The 27,153-nt window shown below is 38.1% G+C and overlaps 1 pseudogene; it reads right to left on the bottom strand.

Annotated features, from left to right (window-relative positions):
• Positions 1–3,034: 3,034 nt before the first annotated feature.
• LOC130102007 (cilia- and flagella- associated protein 210-like) overlaps positions 3,035–27,153 on the bottom strand; it is a 42,659-nt pseudogene continuing 18,540 nt past the window's right edge.

Here is a 27,153-nt window from a genome sequence, read left to right as displayed (position 1 = left end):
AGATAGCTCGGGCTCGGGCTGCATTCAACGAGGTCAGACGTCAACTTCGTGGCATTGACGGTGCTCGATATGGTCTGTTTCATCCAGCGCGTCTTCGCATCACATACAACGGTGTTGAGAAGGATTTCGTTTCTGCGGAGGAAGCCAGCGACTTTGTCAAAACTTTGGTTCCTGGGTGAGCTCCAACAGCGTTTCTGATCTATGTTCTAGTAGGCCTATTCCTTAGAGGTTGTGAATACACCAGTCTTAATTTGTTTAGTATTAGGTGGTTTTCTAGCTTGCTGCACTTACTAGATCTGATCAACATTACCTCATTTTATGCTTTCTGCATCTATTTGCACAGGACTGAGGGCCCACTGTTATTTGTATTTTCGCGTGCTTTACTGTATTCATGCGCATATGTTTAACGTTAAATAGTGTTGAGATCGGCGGGAGTTTTTTTCTCTTTTTTTCTTCTCTTACTTTTGTTTGGTTTGCATGGTCTCCGAGTTGTTCAACGGTGTTGTGGACAACTTTTGTTTACTGTGGGAAGCACTGCTGTCTCCTTTGTTCTGTGGTTATATGGGGACTTTGGGTGCATTTGTGTTTAGGGGTATGTTGGGAGGGGAGGGGGGCCCACCTCGGCTCTATATGATCATTTTCAAAAATAAATTCTTCTTTTTTTTTCAAATGGTTAATGGCAATATAGATCCCAGCATTGCTGGGTCAGGCACACCTCTCAGATTCATCAGTTGGAATATCAGAGGTATGGGTAATCCTGTTAAGAGATCTAAGGTTTTTGCACACTTGAAACGTTTAAACTCTGATTTACTTTTTTGCAGGAGACTCATCTTCGTGTTAAAGACCATGTTAGGTTAGATTGCCCTTGGGTAGGTCAAGTCTTTCACTCAAACTTTAATTCAAAAGCTAGGGGAGTCGCTATTCTAATTAACAAAAAAGTCCAGTTCTCATCCACTGACGTTATTGCTGATAGGAATGGCAGATACCTCATGGTTGCTGGTACCCTGATGCAACTCGCAACTTTGTGGCTAAGTGTGTCCCTAATTTCCCTTCTTTACCTCCAGTGCATCGGTGGGAAACCATGCTTTCATTTGTCCCTCATCACAGGGGAATCATTTCAAAGCTATATGACATTATCTTAGCTTTTAGCGACCATTCAAATGACAAACTTAAGGGTACATGGGAAAGGGAACTGGGAATACAAATACAGGAGGAGTCTTGGGAACAGGCCATAGAGAGGATACGTTCTACCACCTCTTGTGCTCGTCTTGGACTTATTCAATTCAAGGTTTTACATAGGGTACATTTCTCTAAGCTTAGACTATCTGAAATATATCCGGAAGTGGAAGACAAATGTGATAAATGCCATGGCTCCCCTTGTCATCTTAGCCACATGTTTTTTTTTTTTTGTCCTGATTTGGTAGATTTCTGGGTGTCTTATTTTAATATTATGTCCTCTGTTCTTGGGGTAAATCTCCAACCTTGTCCTCTGATTGCTATATTTGGGATTCCTGACCCCTCAATGGCACTTAACCGTACACAAAAGGACATCATAGCTTTCACATCCTTACTAGCAAGACGCTCCTTATTGCTACATTGGAAGTCTGCTAAATATCCTTCTATCTCCCGTTGGCTCAGAGACATCATGTATTTTTTTAAACTTGAGAAAATTAAATATACATTGAGAGGATGTACAGTCAAATTTTTCCTTAAATGGCAACCCTTTATTTCCTATTTCACAAATTTAAAGGTACTACCCAATTGAATGTGTACTGTTATTATTGTACTGTTTGTATTGCATAATTAACCAGTAATATGTGTGTTGGTCATGGTGAGCTGAGTGGGTGGGGGGTTGTTTATTATTTCTAACACGACACTCTGTGATCTAATTTACTTATTTCTAATAATTCTTATTAGATTTTTTTAATTTTTTTTTTTATTATTATTATTATTTTATTTTATTTTTATGTGTATATGTGTCCGTGTACATGTACATATATGTTTAAAAAGTGGGTGGAAAAAACAAAAAAGGGGGGAAAGGATCAATTGTATCTGTGAATGGAAATTCTGTATTGTGTTATTGTTGTATTGTTTTCCTTTTCCTTCAATAAAAAAAAAAAAAAAAAAAAAATACTGCACAACAAAATATCTGAAAATAATGTATAATAATCAGAGCTTACGGGCAGACGGACACCACCCTTAACATAAAGGAGAGACGCACACAGATCAGCTCCTATCAAAAGTAGGGGTATGTTTATTTAACAGAAGGGTTATCAAATAATAGGTAGCTTCCTCTGTTGCCATTTATAACGCGAAAAGACGCTTAAAGCGCACCAAAATCAAGTACAAATAAACACTCACCAAAGCAGTTTAACTGCAACAAAGCTACAAAGTAGCGAATATCTAAAGTGGTCAAACGAAAAGCACAATATAGGCTACAAACGACCACGAATTTTAATGTCCACCCACAAATTTAACCAATACGCTAGTACATACAGAGTACCAGCGCTCACTAAATAGGCGATATGCCACAATATATCACAAGCTATACAACTAAACTAAAAGGTATTCTGATAGGCAAAATGTTGTCCAACTTCTCTAACTAACTACACATAAAACCAAAAACGAAATCCTAAATACCGACGCAATCTTCAGTGGCTTACTCAGCTCGAGGCGTCCCACGTGCCCCCTCCTGAGATATCCACCAAAATAAAATAAACAGTCGACTAAACAAAGGAACAGACAATCAAAATTGCCCACCAGAATACTCACCAAAATGTTGTAGCGTTCAAAAGTTCCGCAATTAACACTAAACACTAAAGTCCGACTTAAACTATTGATCTCGGACGAGCCTCCACTATGTTACGGGCAGACGGACACCACCCTTAACAAAGGAGAGACGCACACAGATCAGCTCGTATCAAAAGTAGGGGTATGTTTATTTAACAGAATGGTTATCAAATAATAGGTAGGTTAACAAAAAAAATACAAAGGCGGAACGCTTTCTACTGCCGGGTGGACGGCTGGACGGTAGTCACTCAAAAGACAGAAAGCACGGCTGTGCATCGACTCTGTTCTCAGGCTCTGTGTGCGCGCTCAGGTGTGGTCCCAGGAGCCTTTTATAGCGCAAGTAGGCTTCGCTCAGGTGTGGCTCATCTGTAATTGGGGAAGAGACATTGCGCTCAAACACATGTATAGGAACAAACACCAGAGCTGGGGGACGTAATACCCCAACCCCGAAATGGTGACCTGTCGCCATACCTGGAACATGAGAACACTCATTTTTACTCACGAATTCTGTGTTTCAGCTCAATGTTTGAGCCAACCCAGACAATAGAGTTCCAGCTACAAATAATCACTACCTCGTTCAAGGCGTATCTGCATGCGAAAAGAAGTTAGAATTACACAGGAACGTATTATTTTGGCGTATATGGTTAAGTCACAGGCAAATCGCAACTATGCGCGACGCAATACCTAGTATTGCTACAGACTTACATTAGGTTAGCAAGCCCAATAAATTAAAATAAATCCCAAAACAATCTATATATATATACATATAGTTTTGTTTTATTATTATTAACTATAACCTAAATGTATAGACCATATTCAGTAAATAAGGACACATGCAAGTTCATTTTCACAATAAACAAAACGTTTTTGTTTTTTTCCAAGTAAATTTTTTTTTTAATACTATTAAGCATCCACCCTAGACAACGCATCTGCGATAATATTGTCTATTCCCCGGATATGCACAATTTGGAGGTTAAAAGGTTGAAGCAATAGACTCCAGCGCATTAACCTACGATTTGAATTGTACATGCGACTGAGGAATTTGAGTGGGTCATGGTCAGTATAGACCTTAACTGGATGTACCGTAGAACCTAAATACACTTTCAAAGTGTTGAATAGCCAGGACTAAAGCCAAAGTCTCTTGCTTGATAGTGGAGTACTTTCGCTTGGCAGAATTACATTTCTTAGAGAAGAAACTCACAGGATGGTTTACGTTGTCTACGCCTGATTGCAAAAGTACGGCACCGGCGCCTACGCTGCTGGCGTCCACAGCAAGCTGAAGGCGATCGAAGAAGAGGAGAAGAAACGTCTCGACATAGAAGAAGAGAAATACCAGGCCCAGATACGAAAGGAGGCTATTGAGAAAGCAGAAACCAAGCAGTATAACAGACCGACAGAGTGAAAGGCCTCCATGTTCGTGTCCAACACTCTTTACCATTCCAATACAATTCCATATTTGAATAAGGTTTGTGTGTGCTCTTTTACTGTCATATGATGCTCACACACATCTTACGTAAGAGTAGGAGAGAGTAAAAAAAAAGATGGGGGGGGGGGGGGGGGGAACCACAAGCAACATGAATTACCAGTTTTGGAAATGTTGTTTTGAATTTATAGCACCAGTGTGTAAGACTATGTTGTAGTGTGTGTATTTTTGAGGGCTTGTGTGTCCTGTCTGAGGGCAAAGTTTGGTTTTTCAGCAAGAGTGAATGGTTTTGAGTGTAGAGCTTCATTTTGACCTGAAAATAGGATGTTTGGGGAATTGGGTGAGACGTTATGGATTTGTGTTTACTGTTTTGAGAATACGAGGCATAGTTTCAAGAAATGTGTTTAAGCAATCGAGAAAAACTGTAATATCCACCACAGGACGCATTTCCATTGTCTTATGTACAATACCTAAATGTACAATACCTAAATGTTTCCTCCTGTTTTTCTCTCCTCATTCTCGTCACTTTTTTGCTCTGGCTGGCGATCTGCTTTCTCTTCTCCTCCTCTTCCTCTTGCCTCCGAGCCTCCGCTGCTTTTGTCAGCTCTCTGTTGGTCAAATGGTCCTGATGGAAGACAGAAGAAGGGATTTCAAAACCGCATCTGATTCGATCTGCTTTTACAGTGTGTAAGGACTCAAGGGCGGATCTAATCCGTGGGGAATTTGCATATCATAATTAATAATTGGTAATTAATAATTATTCATGCATGTTTGGATTAGATCAGTCTTACATGTTAATAAATCTCCCGATAAGGGAGGATCTGTCATTTTACCTGCATGCATGCATGTGAATCCTTGAAATTAACCACAAGTTGATTGCAATTAATTACACGGACCACGTTTCACAAAACAGGTAAAATGAATTAGCTCAATTGTCAGTATAATATTTGTGGGGATCCACAATATCATCGTACTTTATAGGATTTCAGGAAATGCAATTCTCTGGCCAGAAGAATTGGGTTTCCCGCCCTATAAACACATACTCTTTAAGGTATATTTAATTTTAGTAAGCTTGTAGCAAGATCTTTGGCACTTAAGGGACTTGAAGCTGAGCAAAGAGACAGTACATCAATCAAATGAATATATAATTAATTTAATAGAGGCATGACTACTTATGTATTTACTACGGTTACAGGGGATATTTGTATTTACAAACATAATAAACAAACAAAACACGATAATAAGACATCAATGAACGAGAAATGCGTAAAGTTTGGACAATGGATAACTTACAGGCGTGAGCGAGTAAGAGGGAGAGAGAGAGGGAGGGGGAGAGAGAGAGAACATTACCAGAATTCCTCCTAAGACATTCACCTCTCTGATTACAAGACAAAACATCATCTTAAAGCTTCTTAGAAGCTCTATAAAGAGATTATACTTGCACAAGTTATGTTATGGTCTCTCTGTGTCGAGGCATTCCTGTACGGCCCTGTCTGGCCGCGTGAGCTGAGTCCTTTGTGTGTGAGGAAGCGTCACGTGGGTTGCTTGGCGCGCGTGTTGAACGGAGGTTCAAAGTCTTTGGGGTAACATTACCAAAGGGAAATAGTTCGGCTAAATTCGTTTCACTTCGTGGAAGTGAACTGAGTCAACTACGGAAAACAAACTTTGACTAACAAAAAATAAATAAAGATCTCTACGGGGAAATCACGCGGAGTTAACGTTACATCTTTGCATGGCTGGTGAAGAAGCCCGTGTGCATCTCTCGGTCCGTCGCGTCACGTGGTCACGTGCGCGTGTTTCTCCTTCATAGCGAGGCGCGCTCGTTTTTAAATGCTTGTAGTTGGATTTGCTGAAGAGATTTGTCACGCGGTGTTCCTTTCACTTCGTGGAAGTAAACACTGAGACTAATCTAAAACTGAAAAACACAAACTAAACTAGAAACAAATTAAAGAAAGGCGAAGAGCTCGCCTGGAGGCGAGATGTTACATTATGACACGAGGACAAGCGAAGGAAGAGGGAGTTAAGCCTGCGGTTTGTCCTTTTGAAGACCTGACGTTTCCGCCTTCTTTTGGAAGAGGGTCCAATCAGGAGCTGTCCCTTTGGAGGGAGATTTTATGACCCTTTGTGTTATAACCAGGCATTTAAATCTCTAGTTTCATTGGGTGTTCAAGAGAAGAATCTTCACAATTCTTATAATACTAATGTGTCACAAAGTTTAGCAAAATGTAATGTCAATTAAAGGCACATTATGCAGAAATTGTGTTTTAGTCAAACAGTGACCCCTATAGTCGCTGTGGAACACTTACACGGTCGTAAATAGCTATCTAGACATATGTGGACATTTTTGGACTGGTCTAATTATCAACAATGGATGAATGAACAGCATCGTAAAAAAAATGGCATACTACAAGCAAGCGCAACAACATAGAACGCAATCAAGTTTAGAAATAAGAGATTTAGGCTACTTAATCCATCAACAAGATCGCCAGGTCAGCATCGCGGTTGAATCCAGTGCTGCTTTTTAGCTCGCGCCAACTAGTGAAAGCCCGACCGAATGGGACTGTCACAAGGAAATAGTCAAAGGATTCAGTTGCGAGTAAACAGTAATTTATTGAGCACAATAGTAGATATCCGTGTGGGTCAAAATGGAAGCAGACAGAAGAAGACTCAGGCTCGGCAACGCAGGGACGCAGTGGGCAGACACAGATGCAGGAACAGGTAGAAATTCCTCCGGGAAAATCTCAGGAAACCACAGCATGGTACAGGAGTGGAATGCAGCAGAACACGGTGATTAGAACCCTGGTAGCCTCAACAACCAACTGGCAAAGACAGGACGAGGTAACAAACAATATATCGGACATCCTCATTCAAAACAGCTGGCGCTGATCAGCTCATCAGCCGCGCCCGCCCTCGCGCTCACTCACACAACACGCACACACATAGCGAGGGCGAATCAGGGACTCTTTTCCGGTTCCTCACGCGGTCAGATTCTCTTTTCCTTTTCCAAGTCTCTTTCGACCGCGTTTTCTTTGCTTTTTCCATCGTCAAGTATCACGTCTGAAATGCGCACAAGTGTCTTCGTGCTTCATATTTGGTTGTTGATGTGTGTGACGTCTTTGCCGTAAAGCAAGTCGTGATTCTCGCGAGATTTGTCGGGGGCGCTCCTCTCAAACTTGCATTGCTGGTTTTTCCAGCGGCGACCCCGCCAAGCTTTATTACCAGGATGATTCGCCCTACTATGAGTTTGTTTACCACCGAAATGACTTTGAAGCTGTTATATCAAGGTACAATTCTTGCATAGTGTGCCTTTAACAAATGGGGAACGAAGATTGGAGTTTATCGAGACCAAACTTGCCACAAATGGATTTGGTTAAACCTTAGTTGGCAAAGTTTGAAACATTATCCCATTAGAGTTGTCGAGAAACATAGACCAAACCACAGAAAGGCAACTCATGAAATAGGGAACTTAGATACATTTGTTCATACAATTCTCAAGGGGGTATATATAATAGAATATATCCATGAATGCAGAATTCATTTCTCCTTCTTAGTTAAATCCAGAGAGAGTGAGACACAACAATTCTGGGGATCGACAGTTATATGTAAAATGCATAATGATAAAGTCACAGTTATTCCAATGTAACCCGGACAACAAACACATATAAAACACATTGAATATATCTGGTTAAATGTCTTTTAAAAAGAGAAGTTTCTTTCTCTTGAGCATCAAATTCCAAGTCAGTCATAAAAATGTCTCGTAACTGGACACCACGCTCTGTCCTGAGCGGGCTTCACTTGTGGGGGATGCGTGTGTGTGTGTGTGTGTATAAATTTACATTCCAGGCTTTTTGGGTCTTTAGCAGGATGTACTTAGTTATTCAGATTCACCCTCGCCCAGTCCTTACAAGTGTGAATGTTGTCCAACAACCGGCTTACACGAAAAGCATTCATTCTTTTTCTCTTCACTTCTCGATTCTGGCGCTCTTTGATGGCCTGTTCCCTCAGATGAAGATCTCGGAGTTGCTTCATCTCTTCAGCCTCCCTTCTCCTCTCCTGCTCCTTCTTCATGTCATGCTCCTTAACCCTAATAAAGGAGGAAACGTCAGACACATTGACACATTAAGGTGATTCCCAGCTAACAGGGAATGTTCTCAGAACTTTAGATACGGTTCTCTCAAAGTTACGAACAAACGTTCTTCTAGTAACATTATGTTTGTTCAAAGTTATCTGGTCTTTAATCATGTTCTCAAATCATTAACACAAAACAGAACTTATACATAGTTCGTGGAGTGTTTTTTTTTTACAGAAAAAGTAACAACATTAACCCTCTGGGGACCAGAAACGCGCCGGCGCGTTTTGCTCGTTTTTTTCACATAGTTAAGAGTTAAGAAATATGAGAAAATAATCTGTTAAATGTCTACTTTTTTATGTGCCCACATGCAATCGAAATAAAATATTGTGCTTTTGTAAAATAAAGAAAATAAACAGTCACCGTGAACTTTTTTTCTGGAGCACGTCTCTAAACATAAAAAAAACCCAGCAAATACTATTCACCCAGCCATAAGCAATATATCTTTTAAATCATTTGAGTTTGTACTTTTAAATGATCCGATTCAAAACTAAAATTAATATTCTCCGTTTATGTCATCTACAGAGGTGGAAAGTAACGAATCACATTTACTCGCGTTACGTAATTGAGTAGTTTTTTTGTGTACTTCTACTTTTTAAAGTAGTTTTTAAAATCTGTACTTTTACTTAAGTACGTTTTGTTTGAAGTATTGTACTTCGCTACATTTGAAATCATATCCGTTACTGAGTAAAAAATAATACAAGGGAGGAAAAAAAAAATCACACTCCGGAAACTACTGCATTGATTGGTTGAAGGGCGGGAGAACAAACGCGCAAAAAGGTGACGCAGACCCAACTGAGCTGAAAGCGCCCTCGAATTCTTATGAAGCGAATTATGGCCAGTATGGAAATACTTTGTAGAAAAAACGAGTGGTTGTCCTCGGGGATAGATATCCAATTTGCAAAAAATGTGGACGCAAAGTGGCTGCAAAAGGAGGATACATAGGACACCATCCCTCCTGCAGATAAAGGTATGTCCTGATGATTATAACTTAAGGCCGAATGACTTACGTGATGCAGAGGGAATCCCGGAATCCAGTCATGAAAATGGAATTTACATAACGCAGATGTCACGTAAAACACGCAAAATAATGGATGGATGAATACATGGAAAGTAGAACTGTGCAATAAATCCAATCGCGACATGGTCTGTGAATATTTAAGCACAAAAATACTGCTATGTAAATATATAACATACGGTATTTGTTCTGCTGAGCTGTGCCGCTTTGTCTACTAACGTTACATACTCAAGTAGCTACGTGTGACGTTCATGGTGTTTTCAGCGTCTCACAAACAATTTGAGGACATGAATACATTTCCAGAGCTACTCTGAGAGAACGCCTAATGAGCATTTTCATAATTTTATTTGAGAAAAACCATTGTCAAATACACTTTCAAACGGGTCTTCACTACAACCTGTCAAAATAAAAGTTCGGTTTTACTAAGGAGAAATTCTGGGCATACAATAGAACGAACTTCTCAAAATAATGATAACAACAATAAGACATTTTATTTAAACATTATTTAAAGGAATATAATTTTTTTGTCCATGGTTTAATTTAGTAAATCTGTTTTTGCAGCGCTTCCCCCAAAAATAAAAGGACACAAAGTTTAAATTTACATTTGATTACCACCGTTTTTGATAATATATTTGGATTAAATCATAAAAAGAAACATTAATTTTCTGAATAAAATACATTTCATAGGACTATATTATTCTTAAACATTTTAATAAATTATTAATGTTAAAAATAAGTTGTCAATCTAATTCATTATCAATTATTGAATTTAATTGATTAGACATGTTTTATTGAAATTTTAATAAACAAAACAAACAAATGGTTTCAAGTTTGTTATAGTAAAAGCATTTGTTCAACCAAAAAAACCCCTGTTTTTATTAATTTAACTGTCATTTTAACTAATGATAATAATAACCATAATTTAATAATACCGTTTATTTATTTAAAGGTGCTATATGTAACTTTTCTTCTAAAATGAATCCTTTTTTTATTGCCTGTGTGTGAAGGGGTTGTAATCACACATTACAATGATCCACTTGTCGGGTTTAGCTATTACCTCTGAAGGCCAGTATTCTTATTTCTATGTGAAGTCTCCGGGTCGGATTTACTGGTAAATCCATCGGATGTGACGTGCATGCGCGCTCCCGAGCCTCTCTACTGTTTATATACAGTCTATGCGACGGCACTGCAGCTGACCACATGGAGTCTGATAACACCAACAAACGACCTGCCTCCAGCACAACACACACTCCAACACAAACTCCACAAAAATATAAAAAACAAAACAAAACAAAAATGTATCTGCTGAAGCTCGTCAGGCCAAACGTGAATCGGATCGACTTAGGACAAAAACACGGATCAACATCGGCAGAGTGTTTGAATTATGGAGAGACCTCCGCTATTTTTATTGTGATAAATTACAAGTTTTCAGATATGCTGAAATAATGTTAAACTATAATGAAATAGCAAGGTAAACTACAACATACATGAGACATGAAATGAATACAAAAGACTGTTCCAGGATAACAAAAAGTAGGTGCTTTAGGATGTAACTTTTATTTTATGTACTAGATCTACTGTCTAACGTCACTCATCCCACTACTATCATATTGTTTATAATACACATTTCCAGACACGTTCAGTACAGTAATGTTACTTCCTACGATCTTACTGTTACACTGAAATTGTTCAGTCTAGTTCACTAACCGTTTTCGTTATCATACGGTATTATACATTCACCTATGTTGACATTGCTGATTGTGAAAGATACACGAATAGTTAGTGAAATGCCTTATGCTAGATAACACCACAAATGTAACGTTATCATGGTACGAGCATGGAGCATTAGTTCAACGTCAAGCTGATAAAAGTAGCCTATTATTGTAACGTTGCAGTGGGAGTTTACATGAGTTTCCAGCATGTTGTGTGACGCTTTCTCCGGTGTGTTGAAAGTATCAGTGTGGCCGGTACCATGAGTGATCGCTCTTGTGTTCGAGCACGAGCGCTCTTGTAAAAATTGGTTGCAATCTGAAACATCACCGATAGAGGCCGCTAAAAAATACATATAGCATATTTAATAATTGATTAATACTGTAAACAGTGATATTTTCTGAGACGTTATCATACTGTGAAAATCTCATACCATTAATACAACCCTACACGGGGGATTCCCCCCCCCCCCCCCGCTGTTAAAAAAGTAACTCAGTAACTGTAACTGTAAAAAAAGTTTACTCTGAGTAAATTTTAAATGAGCAACTTTTTACTTTTACTTGAGTAGATTTTTAGACCGGTACTTTTACTTGTACTTAAGTAAAATTTCATTGAAGTAGTAGTACTTTTACTTGAGTAGAATATTTTATTACTCTTTCCACCTCTGGTCATCTATATAAAAAGAGAGACGTGTCAGCCCGTCTCATTACCGTTCTCTCAGCTGATTATCTCTGGTAATGTGACACGCCCACGGAGAGCACGCGCTATTCAAACGCAAATATGTGAAGCAACACATTGAGACGCGTTAACGCCCATAAACTCTGAAAACACACATTATTTTTTAGTCAGATTAATCTACTGTCGTCTTGCGCGGCTATATGAGGAACAATCCTGGGACAATTTACCACAGAACAAGTGCTGGTTTATTTTCACTTCGAGGAGCAACAGATTCAGCTGAGAAGTAAGTGTTTTATGCAAGTGCTTTGTTCTAATCGCGATATAGAATAACGTTAGTGTCTGTAAACGGAAAAATAGCATACTGTTTAAATGTAAATCATGTTTGTGTGTATGTGTGTGTGTGTGTGTGTGTGTGTGTGTGTGTGTGTGTGTGTGTGTGTGTGTGTGTGAATGAATGAATGAATGAACGCACAGATACTTACTGTTACAGACTCTAAAATAGACATCAAATAAGCTTTTGTTAGGAGTTTCTGCTCATATGTTAAATATATAGTATGTTTTGTCAATAAACTAATCAACTAAGATGTTATAGTGTTTGTTCAAGCTATATCAAAATAATGAATCCTCAACTTTGAAATATGTATGATCAAACTAAGACATTTATGGGAAAAGACAATTTTCTTTTCAAGATGTTTCCAACTCTAACTTTGAACTGAAAAAAAAAAACATGTCTATATGGTGAAGGGTGTGTGATAGAAGTGTCCAGACGTATGCACCCTGTATTTTCCTTATATAAATCCAAACAATCTAAAAGCCATTCTTTTTTAAATCTCCTCATTCTTTGTGCAAGGCTCCTGTAATGATATGGCCTGATAGCACCTAATAGGGCCATATTATGGGAGGGTCTTTGTCTTTCTCAGGTGTGAAATGCCATACATATTAATGAGAGATCATGCCTCCTCGCATAAAGCTTTCTCAAACAAAACACGTAATTAAAAATGTAAAATACTTTATTGACTTATCTAAATGAGTAGTCAGGATGATTCTCACATAGTTTTGGAGCAAATATTCTAGACTGTGATACAATTTTCAAAAGTCTTGTGAAGAAATAATCAATATGTGTTTTGTGGTCTTATTTCAGCAACTTTCATTTTTATTTTTTTTAATAACCACGCATAAACATTATTCTCTTAAAAATACAAACATGTACATACATGTTGCTCACTTATCATGGTAGTCCCGTCTGTGCTATATAGAGTGAATTTAAACCTTTGCCATTAACATGTTTATAAATAACTGAAAAAAGCACAAATGTCAGTGCATGTCAAAACATCCCAAGGGCCCCAAAAACACTCTGATCCCCAGAGGGTTAACATAACACTACTTTCCATTAAACTAAGTAATACAATTAGTTAATTTTAACGTAACACAATATTGTAATGTATTACTTTTAAAAGTAACTTTCCCCAACACTGTTCAAAAGTAACATTCCCACATTGTTTGAATAAAAAATAAAATAAAAACATTTTAAATGTTGTTGACACTTTGAACGTTTAGGGAACATTCAGAAATAACATTTATATCTTAATTGGAACGTTATCAAAAAGTCATTAGAGCATATTTGTGTTAGCTGTGTATGCACTGAAGCATAAATGCACTTTAATTTCTCCTTACTGTAGTTTCAAGCACTCAGAAATGGCCAGTTGGTCTCGTTTTCTCTGCAGTGCTTTCTGTCGCTCCTGCTGGACCGCCTGCTCTTCTCTGCAAGCCATTCGGGCCAAGATCTCTCTGTCCACGGCTCTGCTGGCGTTCTGCCTCATGCGCTTGAGCTCGATCTGAGCCTCTCTTTCCTTCAGGACCTCCGCCAGCCTCAGAGCGCTCTAGAACAACAAGAGGATCGTTTCTACTAACATTTCACCACAGAAAAACAGTTGCATTTAATATTCAACAATATCATAGATCTGCCTTAAGGTGGACGATGATCCAATTTTTTATTATTATTTTCATGTTATCACTGTGAAGCTGCTTTGATACAATCTGTATTGTAAAAAGCGCTATATAAATAAAGGTGACTTGACTTGACTTGTGGTCTAATAAGGTAAGACACACACATGGAGGCCTTTGACTCTGTCAGTCTGGTGGTACTGCTGGGTTTTAGTTTTTTCAATAGCCTCCTTTCTTTTCTGGGCCTGTTATCTTGCTTCTTCCAAGTAGATACGTTTCTTCTCCTCCTCTTTCATCGCCTCTCGAATGGATTTCGCCTCCAGTTTTTTCCATCGTTTTCCCTGTAAGGACAAAATCAGATTAGTTTGTTGTACTTTGTTACTGTAAACATCAAGTCTCATATTATAACCCTCAGAGACCAAGGTATTCTTTTATTTATTTATTTTTAATGAAGAAAAACTAAAATATCACATCAAGATGACATTCAAATTACAATTTAACATTACCAAATTGTAACAAACTTAGTATTATAATAGGGGCACAGACGGCGGGGCGGCAGTGGCTCAGTGGTTCATGTTGGTTGTCTACAAACCGGAAGGTTGGTGGTTCAATCCTCGGTTCCACCTGACCAAGTGTCGAGGTGTCCATGAGCAAGACACCTAACCCCAGCTGCTCCCGACGAGCTGGATGGCGCCTTGCATGGCTGCCGTCGTCCGTCGGTGTATGAATGAGTGAGTGAATGGGTGAATGTGAGGCAAATTGTAAAGCGCTTTGGTGGCCATTGGGTCTGTGAAAGCGCTATATAAATGCAGTCCATTTACAGACACAAAAAGAAAATTAGACAGCGAGAAGTCTAAATAAGGCTATATAAAAACAATAAAAGTGTCTGACAGGTTCTATAGACAGACGTCTTTAATAACCATAGTAATAATAATTTATAATTTAAATAAATTATTCTTATTTCTTAATAAAGACTCATAAAAAGGCCTATTTTCTTCCTTAAAAGTGATTAGGTCATTAAAAAGTATGATGTTTACGCATATATAGTTTTAGGCTAAATTTGGGGGTTTTCAAGCAAGTATTATTGCTCAGTCAGTGAGACTAATGCTTTCTGTACACCTAAAGACTTTGAAAAGATTTAGAAAAGACTTTATAAGATTATCAGCTCACATCTAAAGATTTTGGGTTCAGTGTTTTTAGTCTCAGACTAAAGATTTTACATACACTGAATCTTGTAGTGACACTATTTACAAGACTACAACAAGATTATTTTAGCTTTTTATTCCCACCAAATTCCTCCCATCATGCTCAGCAGTGATTTAACAAAAATGGAGGAGAAGCAGCTACAGTTAGCTATCATTAAATAATAATAATAATAAATTATCATTATTAAATTATATAAAGGCAACCATACAGTCATGTGAAAAAATAGGACACCATGAAAGCCTGTCTATTTTTCAACATACGGACATGTAATAACATAACAATACTGAAGGACCCAGTGATTTATATAAACTATTTAAAAATAAGAAAGTCCTTTTTAAGACTCTCTGTGAACTGTAATTTTAAAAGAATGCAATTTTTGAGGAGGAATAAATTAGGACACCCCCCATATATTTCCCCCACACTGCTTATGAGTGTGGAAAAGGATTTTAAAAGATATCAAAGGACTTTGACATCAGCCATTCCACCATTTTACCTCACTGAATTAATTTCAACAAAGGGGGGTATCACTAGTTATTAGGGGTCCTAATTTTTTCCTCCATTAAAATAGGCATTTTTATGCATATTTTTTGTTTGATGAGTAAAAATATGTTAATTTATATTGTTTAATTACAATAAATCACTTTCTTTTCCAGGAATAAAAAAAATCAAATTTGACATTATGTGAACATTTCTTAACTCTTTCCCCGCCAAACACGAAATTTTCCGGGTTTTATAAAAAAACGCTTCCCCGCCAAACACGGAATTTTCCGGGTATCTGTGTTTTAGGTGGTATAAACGGTAAGGAAGACCCACGCGCATGTTTTGAAAGAGTACACAACTCAAAGATCAAAGCAACAGACTGCGATCGTCTCTAACGTGAAGAAGTGGAGTAGTGAGAATGTAGCTCAAAATATCAGACAGACAAATGCAGAGGTATACGGCTGATCAAGTGCTGGAGGTGTTGATGGACTCGGAGTCCGATCACTCTTTATTTGATCATTCTGAATCTGATCGGGACGAAGTAGTCAGTGAGAGAGATGCACATGTTGTCACAGAAAGTTCTAGCCATGGACGTGCCGCAGATAGATCGTTCACCCGTCGATTTGGACGAAGACAAAGTTCACCTGTGTGTCGAAGATTGGACAGTGACAATTCAGACTGTGACATTACAGACTGTGATACTTCGGACAGTGAGTGGACGCATTCAAGGTCAAGATCTAATTCGTCGTTCCAAGGTGCCAGAACGCATAGAGGTAAGACAAGATAAAAAAATATCTGAGAAAGTGTTATATCTTTATGGGATATATATATATATATATATATAACACTATAATATTTGTGTGTGAGTGTGCATGCATTTATGTGTGGCTGTGTCTGTAAATATGAGCGTGTAATGGCCCAATTGTTTCTCTCTTTGTGCACATTTAACACATTGTAATATATGTTTATATATATATATGTGTGTGTATCTAGGTCTGTTTATTGAAAGTAATTCCAATTATTTATATCATTATTCACAGGTAGAACACAGCGAGGCAGAGGCAGAACGCATAGAGGTAAGAAAACAAAATATCTGAGAAAGTGTTATATCTTTATGGGATAAAATATATATATATATATATAAACACTATAATATTTGTGTGTGAGTGTGCATGCATTTATGTGTGGCTGTGTCTGTAAATATGAGCGTATAATGGCCAAATTGTATCTCTCTTTGTGCACATTTACCACATTGTAATATGTATTTATATATGTGTGTGTGTATCTAGGTCTGTTTATTGAAAGTAATTCCAATTACTCATATAATTATTTACAGGTAGAACACAGCGAGGCAGAGGCCTGATGCGTCAAGTACATCAACACGGTGCTGCTGGTGACCAAACAAGGGCCACTGTGAACCATCCTGATCCAGCTGAAGATGATGAACCTGATGATCCTGAGTGGCATGAAATTAACTGGCAGCCAAAAAACATTCCCTTCACTGAGAATCCTGGGCCTATCGGTGATGCTGCTGCTCTTGAGTCAGAACAACCTGTAGACTTTACTGAGTTGTTCATTTCTAATGTACTGATTCAGAACATTGTTGATCAGACCAACCTGTATGCAGATCAGTGTATTCAGGCTATGGATGACACTTCACAACATGCTAGATATCATGCATGGAAGCCTGTCACAGTTTCAGAAATGAAAACTTTCATGGGGCTCCTTTTTCTCACTGGTATCATTCATAAGCCTGAACTTGATATGTATTGGTGTACAGATGACATGTTAGCTACCCCCTACTTCAACAAGGTCATGCCTCGCAACAGGTTTGAAATCATATGGAGATTTCTTCACTTCAATGATAATACAACAAGGCCAGACAATTGTACTGACAGACTGTACAAAATCCGCCCTGTCTTGGATCACCTTGTGTCCAAATTCCGCGAAATGTATCAGCCCAAGTCAAACATTTGCATTGATGAGGGGATGTTTCTGTGGCGTGGGCGCCTAGCTTTCAGGGTGTACAATCCCCATAAACCCATCAAATATGGAGTAAAATCCTACATCTTGTGCGATTCTGATACAGGGTACTGTTTTAACATGAAGCCCTATTGTGGGGAAAGCGCTGCCCTGGGAGACACGGTTGTCTCTCTTCTTGATCGCCTAGTAGGTCACGGCTACAGATTGTTTATGGACAACTTATACAACTCTGTACGACTGTGTAAGCGCCTACTTGATATGAAAACCCATGTACGTGGTACAATTAGGAAAAACAGAGGTGAACAGACCAAAACATTGTGTACTACCCTTTTATCAGGAAGTCACACAAGTGGACGAAGAAATTTGTCATGTATCTGTTTCAGATCAGTTTGTTCAACGCTTTTGTCATTTACAAAGCGAAAAACCCACAGGGTAATTGTAACACTCTTCTCTCATTCATCCAGAGTGTTATAAAATCATGGACCAGCCAACAGTATGCTGGTGGTGGGGAGGAAAGTGTTGAGCCCCCAACTGAAAACACTCCAAGAGCACCATACAACACTGACCCAACCAACCGGCTGAATGTCAGTTTTGCTGTTCATGAACTTGTTCCAATCCTGCCCACTCCCAAAAAGCAACACCCAAACAGAGGATGCAGAGTTTGTGTACGTAAGGGGTTGCGGAAGGAGACCTCGTTCTACTGCAAAAGTTGTGGTGTCCCCTTACATCCTGGGAAATGTTACTCCGTGTACCACTCAAAAGCAAATTACACTGCCTAAATTTGATATATTTTACATTTATTTATAAATTTAATTTATTTTGAAAGGTTTTATATATGAAGGAAACGACATCTGAATGTATTCTGCTTGAAAATGCACTTGTTTGATAAAAATGCCTTTTTCTCAGCTTTTTGTCAAAAATGTTGTGTTTTTGACAAAACCCATGGGCGTAGTAAGCAAAAAAAAAAGTGGGTGGGTCCTCCCCCAGAAAAAATGTACTAATGCCATTTCATGTATTCTGATGCCTTTTAACCCCCTGGGGTCGGCTATCGCGCCGGCGCGATTGTCTCGCTTTTTTTCTTATCAGTGTAAAAGAGACTCAAAATACTCGGTTAATTTTGATCTTACATATAAGTGTTGTACATCATTAGATCCTGTTAAGTTTCTATTTTTTTTGTGGATACTCACAATAAAAACAAAGTGTTGTGCTTTTCACCAAATAAAGAAAAACAAACATGATGCGAGTTCTGCGTTCTCTCTCTCAGTGAAGTCCATTCTGAAACGCGTCCTAAGATTAACTGTAACTCCGCGATTACTTGTCATACAGGCACGAGAGGTTTTTCTTTATGAAGCTTAAATTCTCTTCTTTTAAATGAAGTAATTTATATAAAAAACAAATATTCTCAGTTTATGCAATCTGTATGAAAAGAGAGTGCTGTCAGTATTTTTTTCCCCAGCTCATTACACTTCATTACGCGTTAATCTGACACGCCCACGGAGGACGCGCGCTATTCAAACGCAAATGTTGAGGCAAGCCATGACAATGCCCACATCAGCCGTTCCACCGCGGCGGTAAAATGTGTGGTGTATTTGCTGCCTTTTACCGCTAAGAGGCGCTACAATCATAGACTCTGAAAAGTGTTCGTTTATTCCGGTTTATTCTCTCTAATGCGTAATCTGCTGCCGCACCGCGCTGATTCAGAGCGATTGAAAGCTGGTAGCAGAAGAATTCAACAAGTGAAATGTAGTTAAAATAATTCATAATCACAATACTGAAATTAGGCTACTGAAATGTAATTGAATAAATAATGAAAACATTTCAACATAAAACATTGCAATAAAAACATTTAGGCTACATGAATGAGGCTTTACAACATTATCAGCGTACTTACGATAGCTCAGTGGTTAACGCAACAACACGAGCTTCGAGGAGCTTCAATAGACCCGAGATCGAATCTCAATGTAGCATACATGTTGTTAACCGATGTTGTCCTACGTTTATATTTTCCCACCTTGATGCTTAAATAGGTAACTGTTTATATCTGTTTACTTATTTAAAGTCAAGAGTTTTGTTTGATTATCATTACAACATAAATTTGCTACATTCCTGTAGAACCGCAGCCGCTGCACAAACGACATAAACTGATGAAGAAAGATTGTCAGCCGATTGCATCAGAAGATGAAAATGAAGAAGCTCGTCTTTAGTCTGCTAAATTATTGTGTAATGTAAAAGAACACTAAAATTACTTATGTTTGAAACCAAGTTCGAACATTTCAAGGTTTAAATAAAGTGTCGGGACAGTTTTTTTTTATTTAAAACAGGGTTGCATCGGTTTAGAGTTTATTTCTTTTGCGATGCAAAATAAGAAACACTAGGCTAATCTTATTCTTGCGACATTTTAAATTCGTATTGCCAAAGAAATTACAGCTAAATTAAACAATTAAAACAGTACAAAACGAAAATTGTCCAAAGAAACATATTTAAATTAAAAACATGCGTTTCTCTTTGCCTCTCTCGCGCTGGATCTCTTTTTAACAAGTTTATTTAGTCTCCCTCGCTCTGATAATACTGTATATGTCGCTGCGTGTCAGCCATACAAATCACGAAAAAATTATTTAGCCTTTAATTGTTGCTTCAAAGACACAGCATGCCTTGTTGAATTCACCGTACAATAACTTCAATTGAAATTTTGTGTGAAAAAAAACTTTAAATAGGCTACAATAAATAAACTACAATATTTATAATATACTAAAACTACTATTATAAATTTATATAAAATATGGGGCCTACATTTGGACACAGATTTATCCTTACAATAATTTTGCCTGCTCATCAGGCTGGCTATCCGACACTCTCCATATGAAAGAGGAACATTAACACCTTTGTCCAGCAACTGTCCCTCCAACCCCCCACAGGCTATCGGAGTCTGAGGCTGACTTAACACAAAGAGAAGTCGCAATTCACACTTAAATCGCTATTCTAGACAGTGTTGATAATGAAGGAATTAAATGGAATTACATGTAGCCTAGTGATATTTCTGTCATAAAAGTTTATTACTAAATATTTCATTATTTCAATAATTGATGAAATAAAACTGGTTTGGGCCAGCTTTTTCCAAGCAAAACTAAATATAACCTGAAAAAACGCTTGTTAATTTGTTGTCATGAACAAAATGTTCAACTCAATATTAAATTCTACAGGGATCTTTGGATCCTTACAACCAGGCATGCAATTTGTGAATTAAGTTTTTATTTGATTTTGTATTATTCAAATAATATCGAAACACGGTGCTTCGTGGTAATGCTGCTAAAGTAAATAACATTTATAGAACAATTATGAACTTAAATGAAACAATATCGCAACATTTCGACAAATACATTATTTGATCTGTTTTTACATTTTAATTCAGGGCGATTTAGCCTACATTTAATTAGAGCGAGATTTTCACCCATGTCATTTTCTCATTGGGAAGCGCTTACATTGCATGTTTGAGTAGATCCTCTGTTCCTCTAGTTTTCATATGGATTAGCCTATAATCAGATAACATTTATTAGCCTAAATATTTAGACATTTAAAGGCTTTAGACATAGCCGATTTCTTATCGTGACTGAGCTGAAGTGGCTTTCGGTTCATTTTTGTGACGCGCAGTTCCCGGAGACAGAGACGACAGATAGCCTATACTGTTTTTGTCGTTAGCCTAATACGAATACAAGTTTACAGTTTTGAACGATGTAAGCTACTCTACTCTTATCTGTATGACCAAAAAATTACGGAGTCGCCTACTAAGTTATTTTAGCTGTAATAATGAGAAAAATAAATGAATCTAAATGAACGCGCCGCCGTGTTTGTCGAACACTAACTCACCATGCCAGAATAAACCCGACTTTAGAAAAATGCATAGGGCCACTCGGCGTGGTGTGCCAAAACACTTAATTATAAACTTCAATATTTCATTCAAAATAATCTCAACACGCTTTGTGAAATTTGAAAAGCCGTGCATGCATTAAGGCCACTGGAACTAATGAACAAACGCTGGTTTTGATTTTATTGTTTGTCGTTTAAACGTGCCTGTTGCATATCTCTATTTTATATATTTGATATTGGTGAAGTAGCCTATAGCATTGATTAGCTGTGGAGGGAGGGGTGTGGGGATTAAAATAATTCAGCAGAAGCAGGGATGTTTAGACCAGAAGGAAATCCCAGTCCCCCCTGGCAAATCACACTTTACTTAAAACCATGTTTTTAAAAACTCTAGGTTAGGGAACAGACCTCTCTGCCATGCGCGCGCACGGTTTGGAGCACAATATCTGTCTCGCATGCACGCTCGCTCTAGATAGATTACGGGATATTTTAACTAATTTGCGGTATAATAACTAGTCGATCACGAGTGGCTCAACAGGTATCTATAGATAAACTATATCCTTCAGGAATTTGACCGACCGGGTTGACACTTCAGCGTGAGAAATCGGGGGTGTGCCATGAGAGCCTGGAATAAAAAAAATTATATATATATAGCCTATATATATAGGCTATATATAATTTATTTTTTTACAGAACTGCTTTTGAAATTACGATTGGTAGCCTATTATTATACAGATGCAAAGTCGTTCTGTAGGATACTATTTTGTTTTTTTGTATTTTTACTTAGTGTGAAATGGAAATGCATGATAATTGTATTTTATAAATATAAGCAAAAAAAAAAACTGTATGGTGTAACAGAGTTTTAGAGCTAGACAAATCTCTTTGCAATAATAAATATAAAATTTACAGCAGACCATGTTTGTGCGGGATTTGAACCCGTGTCATCTTGATGATGAACCGTAAGTTCTACCGCTCAGCTATGAATTTTCTCACTGAGAAATACTCAAACGTCTGTTTCTGACATGAGCAAGAAAACGTTTTGTCTTTAGCCTGTGAGAGTGTAGGCCTACTTTAGCCTTTTAAAGTTTTAAAAGATTATATCTTATCTGTATGACCAACAATTTGTTGTAGGCTTATTTGGAAATTACCATAACTTGTAGTATTTCATCCTTAGGCTACTGTTAATAGACATTAGCCCCACTTACGTTTTGCTAAATGTCCCTTTGCGCCACCTGGCGGTCATTTCGCGAACGACTTTGCAATGCGACTGGTTTATTTTTACCGCGGTGGATGGCTAAAAATGGTATGTGGATGGCTAAAAGGTGTGACTATAAATGTGCTTTTGGCTTTCATTTAAATTTTGATTGTTTGTATATATATATATATATATATATATGTGTGTGTGTGTGTGTGTATAAACATTTATTTATTTATATACACTACCGTTCAAAAGTTTGGGGTCGGTACGATTTTAAATACTTTTAAAAGAATTCTCTTCTGCTAACCATGGCTGCGCTTATTTGATTAAAAATACAACAAAAATCAGTTATAGTATTAAATATTATTCCAGTGTAAATCAGCTGTTTTCTGTGTGAATATATAGTAAAGTGTAATTTATTCCTGTGATCAAAGCTGAATTTTCAGCATCACCAGTGTCAGTGTCTTCAGTGTCAAATGATCCTTCACAAATCAGTATAATATGAGGATTTGATGCTCAAGAAACATTTATTATTATTATCAATGTTGAAACAGTTGTTGGTCTGTCAGTTGTACAGTTTTTTTGTTTGTTTTAGGATTCTTTGATGAATAGGAAGTTCAAAAGACTTTTGTAACATTATAAATGTCTTTACTGTCACTTTCGATCAAATTAATTATTCCTTGATAAATAAAAGTATTGTTTTCTTTCCTCCAAAAAATAAAAATAAAATTCTCACTGACCCCAAACTTTTGAACGGTAGTGTATATATATTGTCCTTGCATTCTTTCTTGTGTGACACCCCTGATTGAAAGGCTCATTAGTATGCAGTCTGCTCAGGTGAGAACTGCCTAATTATTCATGAGGGGGTTGGGCCGTTCCACCCATCCGCATATTGCCTTTGCAAACAAAAAAATGTTTTCACAATTTAAAACAATCTATTGTTTTATGTGAATGATAAGGCAGAATGATTTTCAGATCAATTTGAAGCAAAAACTCTAGGCGATAACATCCACTAGTCAAAAGTCTTGTGGACAGATATTTAGTATGTTATTTGTGGCCTTATATTATAAACTTTATTTTTTAGTTTTTTCAATAACCACGCATAAACAATATTCTCTCAAAAATACAAACATGTACATACATGTTGCTCACATATTATGGTAGCCCTGTGTGTGCTATATAGAGTGTAATTTCACCTGTGCCATTAATATGTTTATAAGCAACTGAAAAAAGCACAAATGTCAGAGCATGCCAAAACATCTCAAGGACCCCGAAAACACCTCAGACCCCAGAGGGTTAATTAAACAAGTAAACTAAACTCGCCTCCACGTCGTGCATTAAATGCACAGCTATCCGTGGATTATTCCGCTGCTGATACCATGGTCATTTGCCAGCATTGACAACTTAAAGCTGTTATTGATGTTTGCAGCGCAATATTTGACTGGACGGGTACAACGGGCGGTTATTTTCGTGAGTTGCGGCTCGTTGAGAAATATAATGTAGCGATTCAGCGGAAATGGAGTTTAATTCATTAGGGCATTCCTCAAGTGTAATGGATTTCACTGACAGCGCTCTAGAAAGCGAACAGACATATGCACTGAATGTAAAAGTGAGTGGGTCCAATATCATTGGTCTTAAAAAGTGGGTGGGTCTTGTCCCACCCATATACAATGGTTCCGACGCCCATGACAAAACCTACCTCTGTTCAAGTGGCAATAAAAAAAGAACAAATGAAGATAAAATAAAATCGTTTTTTTGTTTAAAAGCAGAGGCTCAGATCTTTATTTTGATATATAGCATCTTCATATATTTGTCACGAGTCTATGATGGAGGACTCAAATGCAGAAATGTGTTAACAGGTTTTATTGAAAGACAGTAGACAAGACGAGAGATGGTGGTGGGTGAGGAGGTGAATAGTCCAAACAGTAGGCAGGGATGAGGCACAAAGACAGGCAGGCTGAGAGAGCGCTGAATCCAACCCAGGATGATAGTAGGAGGGAGGGTTAGTGATGTGACATTTGAACCGAGGCATCGGAGCTTGTGTCGAGAAAAAATGGGCGTGCCAGATGAAGCCGCGATTCGAGGCTTGTGTTGTTAACGTGAAAATCACGTGACTGATGACAAACGAGGCCTCGGTTTGTGTGGATACGTCATCGGTTCGGTCTGAGTGTCGCTTCCGGATAAAGGGGTTCGAAACTCGCGCCACCTTGTGGGTGTTGTCAGGAGTAGTAGAAGCTAGAAGCAGTTGTAGTGTCAGAGAGTCAGAGATCTCTCATTGTTGTTATTGTGTCATATACGTGTTAGGGCTGTATATTATTACATTATATCAGGTTAGAATAGTTATTATTAATAATAATTGTTATTATTAATTATAGAAGCTATATTATAGTCTTGTTATATTAATTAGATAAGATTATTTGGATTGCTTTGTATTTTTGGTAGCTTAGATTTTTGGATCTGGACTGCTTTTTCATTTGGATTGCCCTTTTGGATTTGTTTGCTTTTTATGACATCTTCCTTTATCCTGGTAATGGAGCCAGCAAGAAAGAGGAGATCCTCCCCTGTCTGGGCTCAACAGAAGCATCAGTATCTTCATTTATACCCGCTGGCACTGACATTTTATGTTCCCCTGCATCCTCTGTTCCTTGTGAAAGGATATTTTTCCAAGGCTGGAGAGGTTTTGTCCAAGAAGAGGAATTGTCTAAACCCCAACACACTTCCAAAAAATTCATTTTCTCAATAAAAATCTATTGCAATCCTTCCTTCATCCACCCCAAACTGTGGTGTTTACAGCAGTTTACTTTATTACACTCCCTCGAGTCCCTCCACCATAAGCACTGCACTCAACACAGTCCCTTTTGTTGTTCATACTGTCACTATCCATTTTTTTTTTTTGGAATAAATTAATTAACTGTGTGTGTGACAGTTGTCTCTGTACAAGTAAATGCAGACAGAGAAAGATACACGTTTTATTTCATACCCAGGCAATGGACAAATGTCTGCACAGATCTCTTTATTATTGCAAATGAAAGGTTACAGAGAAATTAACAGTGAGAAGAAGATAAATAAATAAAACAGAGCGGGAGGGGGTGGGTCATTGGTTCAGAATGAATTAATTTGCCTGCTATTTCTTTGCACAGTAGCTAGGTGTCACTAGTGAGCAATGCTGAATGAAGCTTCGAGTAATGAACCTTTGGGTGAAGCAATGGGCTGCGAGGTCTCAGTGGTTCAGGAAGCCTCATTTTGCCATCACTAGGGAGGGTAGACACAGAAGGCACGCAAGAGACTGTCTTGCTGCTTGGCTGATGGTATAAGCGGCCAGGGAAGCTCAGCTTGGAGGACAAACTAGGGAAGACAAAAGACACAGAAAGCACAAGAAACGACGAGACTAGACGAGGAGATTTAAGTTAGCTCTGACTAGAAATTACTAGACTGTCAAACAAACAATGTAGCACAACATTTATACAGAAGAACAACATCTAACGAACTGGCAACACATGAGGGCAAGAGAACACATATAAAGGGTGTAGTGATAATCAGATAGGTAATCGAGCCAGCTCTGGTATGGGGAGTGAATTAACTAGATTCTAATTTAGTTAAGTTCCCCTTAACTTCCATTCGTGAAACAAAGGGGATAGTGTTTTGAATTGATTAAATCATTGACTCTGACTCGCACATGCAGCATCTTTCTCTAATGAATGAACAACGGAATGCTTTGCTTACGAGTTGAGTCAGCTCTGGACATGTGACTCGAGATGAGATCACGAGTCCGGCCGAAGACCATGCGACCCCTTAGGGTCTCCTTGGTTTGACCACCTCACAACAGAGCATTGTGCAATGAGTAAGTCAATTCACAATGCTGCCTGAGTGCTGACAGACAATTGCCCATTCCACACACACAGACACACCACGGATGGACAGATGCACGCCACACATACAGATGCACGAACACAGACGTCTTTGTGCATAACTTAGGATAAGAATGTCCTATAAATGTATATAACACAGAAATTGTATCCAACCTTCCTGTACGCATGCATACCTTATTAGCTTTGCTTTATAATAGAAGTGTGGTTTGCTAGTGTATAGCTCTGAAGTCTAAGAGTTCATCAAAAGAATGTTCCAACACACAAACACCAGCCATGGAACTTTTCAGAGAAAAGTACCTCTACATGTTTTAAATGTATTCATTTTTGTGCTTAGATGTCGTCACATGCCATACTGGAAGTACTGACAATTTTATTGTGTGTTAAGCAAACTTTAAAGATGCTTGTAATTCTGCATATGAATGTAACTCTATATTCCGATAATCTTCATGTGACGTGTCTGATATGTCTGTAATTCGCTCAATCTAACGGAGCCGAATACCGATAGCATGATGAAGTAAGGTGCATTATTTTACACATTTCATACTTCAGGAGCCAAACGGCTCAAATACAATCTCCTCATGAAGTGGGCATCCCCCACAGGACAAAGAGAACTGTGTCCGCTTCAGATCCGCGGACGGTCATGTTTGGTTCGCGCAAACAGAGGCGTGAACCCTCCTCTCCATAAGAGACACAGAAGTTTCTTTCGGAGAACACGAGAGCTTTTTCCTGTGAGAGGTTTCTGGATCCATGGCCCCCTTAGGGGGGGCTTTCTCCGTTTTCTTTAATCTTTCTTTATTTTCGTCTTCGGACTTTTCTTACGTTTAGTTTCAGTGAAATGAACGTAATCGGCAACTTCAACCTGAA

Source organism: Rhinichthys klamathensis, unplaced genomic scaffold (genome assembly GCF_029890125.1).
Source record: "Rhinichthys klamathensis goyatoka isolate OS25496 unplaced genomic scaffold, OSU_Roscu_1.1 h1tg000264l_1, whole genome shotgun sequence".
Taxonomy (NCBI): Eukaryota; Metazoa; Chordata; class Actinopteri; order Cypriniformes; family Leuciscidae; genus Rhinichthys; species Rhinichthys klamathensis.
The sequence above is the reverse complement of the archived record's forward strand: the minus strand, read 5'-3'. Positions and strand labels throughout refer to the sequence as shown.